The following is a 12,610-nucleotide window of genomic DNA, read 5'->3' on the forward strand; positions in this document are numbered from 1 at the left end:
TCTACTTGGTACGGGTTGCCTTGTTCAACTCTTTTGTGCTGTCCCGGAACGCTGGCAAAACAGGGAAATTCCTTCAGTTCTATGAGGCAGTCCTCAAGGCCCTAATGTTTTCTGACCGGGAAAGAGCAGGCCAGAGTACCTCGGGAATTGGAGTCGCCCGGATCGTCTTTGGCCAACACTTTCCAGGTGTGGTCCCCCATACTGGAAAGAAGGGACGGACCCAAAAAAGGTGCAGAGTGTGTCAAAGGAGAGGGATACGGAAGGACACCACGACTCAGTGTGACACGTGCCCCGATCATCCGGGCCTCTGCATTATTAGTTGCTTCAGGGAGTACCACACTTCCATGGAGTACTAAATTTATAATCCCCTTCCCCAATTTTAATTCCATTTAGCCACTGACAATCGGAAAAAAACTACGGTTCTCAGACTTGAGACACTAAACCCCCCCTAAAAAATTCCTAAATTATTTTGTAAAATAAATATAAAAAGTAGACATATTAGGAATCGCCTCGTCCGTAAGAATCTGCTCTAAAAAAATACCCCATGACCTAACCCCTCAGATGAACACCTTACATCACAAATAGTGTAATAGCAAGCGATCAAAAAGTCATATGCCCCCCAAAATAGTGCCAATAAAACCATCCTCTCATCCTGCAAAAAAATGAGCCCCTACCTAAAATAATCGGCTAAAAAATAAAAAAATAAAACTGACTTAGACTATGGAGATACTAAAATTTTATTTTTTTTATTTATAAAAGGATAATATAGTGTAAAACCTAAATAAATTTTAAAAAAGTAGACATAAAAGGGTATGTCCGCATCTGTAGTAATCTGCTCTATAAAAATACCCCATGACCTACCCCATGACCTAATACGGTAAAAAATAAATTAAAAAAATGGTGTGAAAAAAGGTATTTTTTTGCCACCTTTCATCACAAATAGTGTAATAGCTAGCGATCAAAAAATAATATGCCCCCCCAAAATAGTGCCAATAAAACCGTCCTCTCATCCCCCCAAAAATTAGCTCCTACCTAAGATAATCGGCTAAAAACAAAAAAAAATGACTTTTAGACTATGGAGATACTAAAATTATTATTTTTTGTTTATAAAAGGATAATATAGTGTAATACCTAAATAATTTAAAAAAAAGTAGACATATTAGGTATTTCCATGTCCGTAAGAATCTGCTCTATAAAAATACCCCATGACCTAACCCCTCAGATGAACACGGTCGAAAAAATAAAATAAAAACGGTGCAAAAAAAGGTATTTTTTTGTCACCTTACATCACAAATAGTGTAATAGCAAGCGATCAAAAAGTCATATGCCCCCCAAAATAGTGCCAATAAAACCGTCCTCACAACCCGCAAAAAATGAGCCTCTACCTAAGATAATCGGCTAAAAACTAAAAAAAACTGTAGACATATTAGGTATCGTCGCATCCATAAGAATCTGCTCTCTAAAAGTACCCCATGACCTAACCCCCTCAGATGAACACGGTTAAAAAAATAAGATAAAAACTGTGCCAAAACAGCTATTTTTTGGCAAATTTTCAATTTTAAACCGTTTTTTCCAGTAACAAAGAAAGGGTTAACAGCTAAACAAAACTTAATATTTATTACCTGATTCTGCAGCTTACAGAAACACCCCATATTTGGTCGTAAACTGCCTTATCACTAAACGGCAGGGCGCAGAAGGAAAGGAACGCCGTATGGTTTCTGGAATGGAGATTTTGATGGCCTTTTTTTTGGCACCATGTCCCATTTGAAGAACCCCTGATGCTCCCCTAGTGTAGAAACTCCATATAAGTGACCCCATCTAAGAAACTACACCCCTCAAGGTATTCAAAACTGATTTTACTAACTTTATTAACCCTTTAGGTGTTCCTCAACAGTTTATGGCAAATGGAGATGAAATTTCAGAATTTCTATTTTTGGTAACATTGCCTCACAAAAATGTAATATAGAGCAACCAAAAATCATATGTACCCTAAAAATAGTCCTAACAAAACTGCCACCTTATCCCGAGTTTCCAAAATGGAGTTTCTACTCTTGGGGTGCATCAGGGGGGCTTCAAATGGGACATGGTGTAAATAAACCAAATTCTGCCTTCCAAAAACCACAAGGCGCACCTTTCCCTCTATGCCCTACCGTGTGCCCGTACAGTAGTTTATGGCCACATATGGGATGATTCTGCAAACTACAGAATCGGGGCAATAAATATAGAGTTTTGTTTGGCTGTTAACCCTTGCTTTGTTACTGGAAAAAATGGATTAAAATTGAAAATTTGCACGAAAATCTAAATTCAGAAATTTTATCTCTATCTGCCATTAACTCATGTGGAACACCTGAAGGGTTAATGACGTTTGTAAAATCAGTTTTGAATACCTTGAGGGGTGTAGTTTCTAGAATAGGGTCATTTTTGGATGGTTTCTATTATGTAAGCCTCACAAAGTGACTTCAGACCTGAACTTGTCCTTAAAAAGTGGGTTTTTGAACATTTCTGAAAAATTTCAAGATTTGCTTCTAAACTTCTAAACCTTGTAACGTCCCCAAAAAATAAAATGTCATTCCCAAAATGATCCAAACATGAAGTACACATATGGGGAATGTAAAATAATAATTTTTTTGGAGGTATTACTATCTATTATAAAAGTAGAGAAATGGAAATTTGTAAATTTGCTAATTTTTCTAAATTTTTGGTACATTTTGTATTTTTTTATAAATAAAAATGATTTTTTTTACTCCATTTTACCAGTGTCATGAAGTACAATATGTGACGAAAAAACAATCTCAGAATGGCCTGTATAAGTAAAAGCGTTTTAAAGTTACTCACACAAAAAGTGACACTGGTCAGATTTGCAAAAAATGGCCTGGTCCTTAAGGTGAAAATGAGCCCGGTCCCTAATGGGTTAAGGGAAAAAGAAGGGGATGGATTTTTTTATGAATAGTTTTTAATGATTTTTTAATGAAATTTTTTATCTTTATTTTTATTTGATATTTTTTATGATTTGATGTATACCGACACATATGGATGAATATTTTTATGTGGTGGACTCCAGTCTCCCCCAATCCATGTGTGTATTCACATTGGGGTGGAAGGGAAAACACGCCATCAAAACACATCCAAGTTGGTGAACTATATTTCAAAGGATGGCCGGTCAACAAGAGTTATTTTGGTCTAACACTTATTTTAGAGAATAACAGAACTTTACTATTTTTGGTCTATAATTCTACTTGTTTGTTATAATAAATAATTTTTGAAACATGTCCTGGTGATAGAGTGCCTGTTTAATACAAGATTTCAGATATTCTCTTCCAATTGAAGGTAGTGGCGTTCCTAAACAGAGTTCCTATATCCAGTGATCAAACGGGAGAGCCACTATTAGTTCTACAAGTTTTTCTTTCTGCATATTAGAAATTAATTTTAATGAGAAACAACAGCCCAAGATAAATGTCCAAGATTGTGTGCATCAGACCTATGGTATGTATAAAAGGGCTTTAATATTCTTGCTGTCCATAAGGGTTATCCTTTACCAGAACAGGTGTACAGGAATAATTCTGATGAGATCAATAATATGTTGGGGCTCTTCCACTTACTCAGCAGAGTTGAAAAAGGGAGAGATGGCATCTGCTTTGATATTCTCAGCAGGGTGGAAATGTAAAACAAAATTAAAATGGGCAAAAAATAGTGACCATTGGGCCTGGGGAGAATTAAGCCACTGAGCCGTGAGATGATCTTGTGATCCGTGTAAATGATGGCAGCGCGGCAGATGACCTCTAGGAGGTGATGCCTTTCCTCCAGAGTCTTGAGTCATCTTGATGGCAAGCAGTTCTCTGTCACCAATAGAGTAGCTTTGCTGGTGAGAAGAACTTGGAGAAATAACAAAAGTTAACCATTTTACTACAGGAACCATTTTGGGTAAGGACAGCCACAGCTTCAAGTTCAACCAAGGAATAGGTGGGGATGTGAATCCCAAAAGGAATTGAGACTCAGATTTCTACACGTTTTCATAAGCATTAATGTTTTTAACTTTTAAGAATTCGTCTAAACCCTTTTTGAAACTATCTACTGTTCCTGCTGTGACCATGTCCTGAGGAAGTGTATTGCACAGCTTCGTAGTTCTTACAGTAAAGAAGCTTTGATGCCTCCAGAGACTGAACTTTTTCTTCTCCAGTAGGAGACAGCGCCCCATTGTCTTTTGAGCGCATTTTACATGGAACAGCTTTTCACCGTATTTTTGGTATGGCCCATTTATATATTTGTATAGGTTAATCATGACCCCCCTTAGACGTCTCTTCTCAAGACTAAATAAATTCATCTATATAGGGATCTGGAATTCGCTGCAACTATTAGAGTAGTCTCAGCTCAAGTGACTGTTGGCGGGAGTCAAGAGCCACTAGTTAAAGGGGTTGTCCGGGTTCAGAGCTGAACACGGACATATCCCCATTTTCACCCAGGCAGCCCCCCTGACTTGAGCATGCTCCGATGCTCTCCTTTGCGCTGCGCTAAATCGCGCAGGGCAAAGGCATTTTCAGGAGTTCCGGTGACGAACCAGGCTCTCCATGGGGCTGCCAGGAAGCCTGGTGACGTCACCGGCACTAATGGGTGGGCTTTAGCGCTGCCAAAACAGCTAGGGCAGTGCTAAAGCACGCCCATCATGAGAGCCGGTGACATCACCGAACATACTGCTGGGCGGAAGCTTCCACCCGGCAGTTTGTTATTGTAAACAAAAGAGCCCTTGCCCTGCGCTATACAGCGCAGGGCAAAGGAGAGCATGAGATGCTCCAATGCTAACATCAGGGAGGCTGCCTGGGTGAAAATATGGGTAACCCCTTGAGGCCATCACGGCATCAAGCAAAACTGTAGAGTACATTCAATCTAATAAACAATCCGAGGTCAGGGTAGGCAGCTCAGGGTCAGAACAAGTGGAGGTCAGGTACAGGTAACAAGTAAAGGAAGACAGCACACCCTTGCAGGAATCTATCTAAGTAGAACCTTTCACGCAGGTACCTTCCCAACAGGGGAAGGTGCCTAAAGTAACCTAAGGCAGCAAGTCTATGGCTGGGTAAGATTAGGGCATTCCTGCACCCTACAGGCAGAGAGAGAAATTGCCATCAGGAATCAGGCCTCAGCCTACGAGGAAGGAGCATCACTGATTCTGGCAGCCAGGACTGCTGAGCGGGAATTGGCAGACGCCAGTAAGGCCTACCGCTGGGCGCTGTAGCTATGGAACAGGCGAGAAACGTGGCAGCTGCACCGACTGGTGGGAGCTGAGCAGCATTCGGCACAGACTTCCACTATAGCAGCTTGTCTTGGTGTTTCCAATGTGCAGTCACTTCTGCTGGCTTATCATCCAGGATAAAAGGATACAGGTTACATTTCAATGCACCCCATCATTTCCTTCCCTGATTTCATCTGTCTAGGGAGAGCGAGGAGCTCTCCATACAAATTAGATTGTAGTCTCATGTTTAGGGGGTGTTTAGTGCACTATGTAATCCATATATATTAGATAAAATGTTTATTTCAAACAAATAATTGGTCAATAAGTGCAAAGCTTCTCAACACGACAGCGAGTCAATGACTCTTGTACATACCTCATGTACTCCTACGGGATGAGGTAATGTAGCTAATCCATTTTAACCATCTCATTACACAGATTTCTGGAATAACTTTGCTTTAATCTGTATCTTATGACATATTTGACAAGCAGGACAACCCACCCACTATAATTGTCTATTCCAGTTTTCATTAAGAAACGTAAAAAATTACAATCTGGTCTGGATAATAACCGTCCTTTGGAATTTGTTGTGTGGCATAGTTTCACAGGAAGATCTTGTTTCCTTAATCTATTTTCTTGTATGTTTCATTAGTTTTTCTCTGGTTACTGGCTGTTACTTGGAATTCCCAGGTGCTCTCTTTATCATACTATTTATACATTCGGTATTTCAGTCGCAAATGCACATATTTTGTAATATCCCAATTTGTGTTCTTTTGGACTTAGATTAATAGTCATGTATTATTGAAAAATTTACATGGATTTCATCTCAGATTACCCTGTGAGTCACCACAGTTTGATCTATCACATCAGGGTTCTTAGCTAATATCTGCCTGAATACAGCCTTGACCTGGGAAATTGCAGAATGTAATACACTGTGCTTAACTATGACAAAGCATGCAGAGAAATTACAAATCGTTTGGTGTGACAGATGGAGGAAAAACAGAAATGTGAAAGTGAATATTGAACATATGATCAAGGCCTATGTACAATACAAGCCAGAAGGTAGTTAATAGACTAGGTTCAAAACTCCTCATTCAATTTATTAACTGGGGTATTTGTTTCATGGTAATTTGCTTTGGTCGTTGACCTCTGGGCTTTGAGCTTTGTGAAATGTCTGAGCTGATAAATTTTCCTTCTCCTAATAACACACACTAATAAGATGATTAAACAGCAATGACTGCAGTTACTCACAGCATCCTTAGACGCGATCAGTCCATTCAGTCCGATTACCATTTCTAGCAGGTTTCCTTGGTTATAATCACTTCCAGAATTGTGGTGCACTATAAACAGCCTTACGTCATGATCTGCCATGCTGCTATACAGCAGTATCACTTTTCCTTCTACCACCTTGGTATTAATTGTGAATGGGGATCCCCTAGTTAGACTATTTATTCGAGAAAGCCAAAGATTACATTTTTATCTTATTGATATTGTATTAGAAGAGCCAGTGTAAAATGCTGATTTTAAAGTATAAAGAAATTCCATAAATTAATCAAAGCAGTATTACTTACTTACAAGTTACAGTGCTGACACTGCGATTTTCCTCACTATTATTTGTTTACTTTGCTGCAGCCAAGAAGTTACGTCAGCACACATAAAGACTGCAGCTAATTACTGCCCACAGTGCCAGCATTGGATCTTATAGGTAAGTAATGCTGTTTGTATTATTTTATGGAATGTTGCCCCCCATTGCCTCCCCCTTTTTTAACAACTCCTTTAAGTTTTTAATCTCCACAGTGACTAATTTTATGATATTTAATGTAAAAAGTGGATTAACTGTGTAAGCGGCATTACTTACATAGTACAGCAGCGGAACTCCCCTTTTTTGGGGAGAGCCTTATAATGGAGGCATTAGGCAATACTAGATGACGGCATCTCTTGTTTTATTTCTGCACTGAATGCTTCCTGCAGTCTGCGTTAAGACTGTATTACACAACCCAATGTGGCAGACGGTTGTCGGGAGGGAAGCGTTCCCTCCCGGCAATCACCTGCTTGCTATAGGGAGGAGCAATTGCTATGACATCACTCATCCCCATATAATGGCTTGCCACTGGCAGATTGTGATTAGTCAGCACAATCTGCCCCCTGCAAACGATAATTTTTTAACATGTCAAAAAATTTGGATTGTCCGATGAATGAATGTTTGCTCGTTCATTGGGCAATCAGCGACAGTATTAACTCCACACCGACCACAAGAGGGAAGGGAAAAGGTACTAGGCCTAGAAACTAAGGAAAGGGGAAAGGTCACCACCTAGTGAATCCCTAAACTGAGCCCTGACTATTATAGGTATGAACAGACCTTGATGGTAGGAATGTTCATATGCTGGAAACTAGGGCTCTATCTGACCCTAAAGAGCCCTGGAAATAGTGAAGGAACAGGAGACTCCCTCAGGCCTAATACCAAAAGGTAGCGGAAAACAACAAACAAGAAATAAAGGAAAGACACTTAACTCTGAAGTATGTGGACGAGCAGGAACTCAGAGGAGAACCAACACCAGCACTTCCAACATCCAAAAGGAGCTATCAACTGCATAGCATGATGGGTGCGGCCAGACTAAATAGAGGAGTTGGAATGACCACTTAAGCTACACCTGAGACCAGAGGTGTGGTCATACCCAGCAACAACACAGAAGCAAGTGAAACCAGAGAGGCTGTCAGATCACATCACGTGTAGCCAGTCGCTTAGATCATCTGACCCCTGTCACAGGAGAGGCCGTGACAGTACCCCCCCTTCTACGGGTGGCCTCCGGACACCCAGGACCGACTTCATCCGGATGAGCTCTGTAAAAGGCTTTCACCAGATGACTAGCATTAACGTCGGCTGCTGGAACCCACATCCTTTCCTCTGGTCCGTAACCCCTCCAGTGAATGAGATACTGGAGGGATTTATGGAGAATTTGGGAGTAAACTATCCTGGAGATCTGAAATTCCAGATTACCATCCACCATAACAGGAGCAGGAGGCAAGAAGGACGGTTCAAAGGTTTGACACATCTTTTCAACAACCACTTATGGAACACATTATGAATCTTCAAAGCCTGAGGAAGTTCAAGACAAAAGGCTACTGGGTTAATAATGGCAGAGATCTTATATGGACCAATAAACCTTGGACCCAACTTCCAAGAAGTTACTTTTAACTTAATGTTTCTTGTGGACAGCCACACAGAATCACTCACTCTCAGGTCTGGACCATTCATACGTCTCTTGTCAGCCATACGTTTATACTTGCTGACCATTTTTTTCTGATTATTTTGAATTTTCCGCCAAATAGATGACAAAGAAGAGGAAATCATTCCTCTTCACGTATACCAGAAGTCTCTATTCCAGAAAATGTGCCAAATTGCGGGTGGAACCCATATGCCCCAAAAAACGGTGACTTATCAGTGGACTCCTGTCTACGGTTATTTATGGCAAACTCGGCTAAAGACAAAAATTAAGACCACTCCTCCTGGTTCTCAGAGACAAAACATCTCAAATAAGTCTCCAGATTCTGGCTAGTGCGTTCAGTCTGTCCGTTCGACTGAGGATGAAAGGCAGAAGAGAAGGACAATTGTACCCCCCAGATGAATACAGAACGCCTCCAGAATTTGTAAACAAACTGAGTCCCCCTATCAGACACCACATCAGAAGGAATACCATGTAATTTCACAATGTTATCGACAAACCCTTGTGCCAGAGTTTTAGCATTAGGTAGACCCGGCAATGCTATAAAGTGCAGGGGAGGGCTGGCAGCCTTAGTCCTGAGGGGCAAATCCAGTCAAGTGGCCCATTTTAGCCCCGCCCATTTTTAAAAGCACCTCCTACATATAATAGGCCACTCCCAACAAACACTGCACAGCTGAAATTCTATAGTTGAGGCCTGTCTCTACACATCATGCGGAGAGGGGAGGGCCTGCCCTGGCTGCACTGCCTGCTTCACATTATACAATAAACAGCAGGCTACAGCCAGGAAGCTCCTCCCTCCCCAGATCCTGCTCAAGGCCTGTGGTTCCCCCCCACCATCTGCCATCCGCCTGTGGCCTGCTGCCCCTTTCGCCGTCCTCACCCAGCTCTGATTCCTCCTTCTGCAAATGGCAGGGGGAGAAGCCGGAGCATCTCTTCTCCTACATAGCGCCCCATACCTCTTACATCCAGGTATGTCACCTTTGTTGTAGACGTTCTCTTTATCTTCTTCATTCAGACCAGACCGCCATGATGATTTTTCTGCCATCTCCCGTCTCTGCAGAGATTGACAAACAGACATTAGTTTCCCGCATTTCCATCATCTTCACATCTTCTGAACACCCTTTCCTGCCACCCCCAATACTATACTGCAGAAACAGTCCCACTGGAAATACTACTACCACCACACAGATAGTGCCCCCTTAAACAATTTTTGGCACATAGTGCTCTAAAAAATAACTGTGCCCAGACACTAATAGTATAAAGATAATGTCCCCCAAAAATAATTGTGCTAAGCTGATACTATGCCAGGGTGTCCCCAAAGTAACAGTGCTCCCCAAAATCCCACCAATATAAATAATTCTCTGCCAGAGCACACTTAGTAGTAATAATGCCCCTATAGTGCCCTAGTAATCATGTTCCTCATAGCCCCCCAGTAGTAGTAAAGCTCCCCATAATACCCCCTAGTAGTAATAATTCTCCCTATAATATGACAGTACATGAAATACCGCCGCTTAGTGCCTGCAATTGAGCTAATGTCCCCATAATGTATGCCAGTATAAAATACCCCTATATAGTGCCCCAATAAATGCCCTCATAGTGCTCCTCTCCCCCTTCCCCATAGTGTCCCCCATAATATGCCAGTAAAAAAATGCCTCTTCTTAGTGCCCCCAGCAGATGCCCCTATAGTGCTCCTCTCCCCCACAATGTGCCTGTAAAAAATGCCCCTTCTTAGTGCCACCATATGCCCCAATAGTGCTTCACTCGCCCATAGTGCCCACAAATAATGCCCCATAGTGCCGCTCTCCCCTATAGTGCCTCCCATAATGTGCCAGTAAAAAATTCCCCCTTAGTGCCACCAAATGCCATAGTGCCCCCCATAATGTGCCAATAAAAAAGGCCCCTTTAGAGCCCCCACTTCCCCATAATGGCCCCAAATAATGCCACTATAGTGACACCAGATGCCCTATAGTGCCGCTCTCCCCTATAGTGCCCCCCATAATGTGCCAATAATTAAAAAAGCCCCTTTAGAGCCCCCAGATACCCCCATAGTGCTCCTCTCCCCCATGGTGCCTCCCCCATAATGTGCCAGTAAGAAATGCCCCCATAGTGCCCCCCATAGTGCCAGCTCATCCTATAGTGCCAGCTCCCCTCAGTGCCAGCTCCCCCCCATAGTGCCAGCCCCCCCATAGTGCCAGCCCCCCCATAGTGCCAGCTCCCCCCATAGTGCCAGCCCCCCCATAGTGCTAGCTCCCCCTATAGTGCCAGCCCCCCTATAGTGCCAGCTCCCCCATAGCCATAGTGCCAGCTCCCCATAGCCATAGTGCCAGCTCCCCCATAGCCATAGTGCCAGCCCCCCCATAGTGACAGCTCCCCCATAGCCATAGTGACAGCTCCCCCATAGTGCCAGCCCCCCCATAGTGCCAGCTCCCTCATAGTGCCAACTGCCACATAGCCACAGTGACAGCTCCCCCATAGCCATAGTGACAGCTCACCCCGCAAAGAAAAAAAAAACACTACTTACCTCCATAAGCAGCGATGCAGGCCTCTTCCGGCCTGTGTCCCTGCTGTGTGCTGCCCGTCTCAGGCGGCGCGATGATAATGATGTCATCATGCTGCCTGAGCCGTCCTTTGATAGGCTGCAGGCATTAGTGCCTGCGGCCTATCAGAAGAACAGGGGAGGGACACGCCTCTCCCTCCCCTGCCCCACAGCACAGCCATCTGTATCGCTGTCCTGAGGACAGCAATACAGATGAATATGGAGATAAGCGCTTCCGAAATTGCCTCCCTGCCCCCCGGCCCAGCCCGCCCCTGATAAAGTGCGCCATCTTACTAAAGCGATCAACAACCACCAAACTCACAGTTTTTCCTGAAGAATTAGGTAAAGCCGTGATAAAATCCATGGATAAATGAGTCCAAGGTCGGAACGGGAAGGCCAGGCATGTGTCACCTTAGCACGTGCACAAGTACTGCAAGCAGACACATAGTCCTCAACACACTTACGCGGCCCTGAATCTACAAGAGATGAGATCGACAGTGGATCTGCTCTAAGGGTGTCCTGTGAGAACCGTACAGTGATGTTCCTCGAACACCTTGTGACGTAATTCAGAAGGAACAAACAACTTCCCTGGAGGACAAGAAACCGGTGCATCTCCCTGGGCCCCCAACACCTCTGTCTCAAGGTCAGGATATAGGGCGGATATAACTACCCCCTCAGACAATATCGGACCGGGATCTTCTGAATCCCCCCCCCCCCCCCCAGGAAAGCTACGCGACAAAGCATCAGCCTTGACGTACATAACCCCAGGGCGATAGGTGACAATGAAATTAAATCTGGTAAAAAACAACGATTATCTGGCCTGCCTTGGGTTCAGTCGTTTAGCTGACTCCAGGTAAGCCAGATTTTTGTGATCAGTAAGCACAGTAATAGGATGAATTGCTCATTCCAACCAATGACGCCACTCCTCAAAAGCCAACTTAATGGCCAGCATATCTCTATTACCCACATCATAATTTATTTCTGCAACTGAGAGTTTCTTAGAGAAGAATGCACATGAGCGCCATTTACTAGGTGAAGGACCCTGCGACAAGACTGCTCCTACCCCTACCTCGGATGTGTCAACTTCAACAATGAATGGCTGTGACACATCCAGTTGCATCAGTATAGGAGCAGAAGCAAAACATTTCTTCACTGCAGAAAAAGCTTGTAATGCCGCATCAGACTAGACTGAGACATCCAAATCTTTCCTTATCATGTCTGTTAAAGGTTTAATCACAGTCGGGCAGTTCGAAATTAATTTATGGTAGTAGTTGGTGAACCTCAAAAACCGCATAAGCACTTTCAGATTTTCAGGTCGATACCATCCCAACACAGCACGGACCTTCTCTGGATCCATATGAAAACCTGAAGATGAGAGTAGGTAACCCAGGAATTGCATTTCCTGAACTGCAAATACACACTTCTCCATCTTAGCATACAATTTATTCTCTCTTAGGATCTGTAACACCTGTCTCACATGATCCTGATGAGTCTCCATATCTGGAGAATAAATTAGTATCTCATCCAAATACACAACAACAAATCTCCCCACCAGATGATGAAAGATATCATTAACAAAATGCTGGAAAATGGCATGACCAGATTCTCAAAATGACCCTCTGGGGTATT

This window comes from Bufo bufo, chromosome 2 (assembly GCF_905171765.1).
Source record: "Bufo bufo chromosome 2, aBufBuf1.1, whole genome shotgun sequence".
Classification (NCBI taxonomy): domain Eukaryota; kingdom Metazoa; phylum Chordata; class Amphibia; order Anura; family Bufonidae; genus Bufo; species Bufo bufo.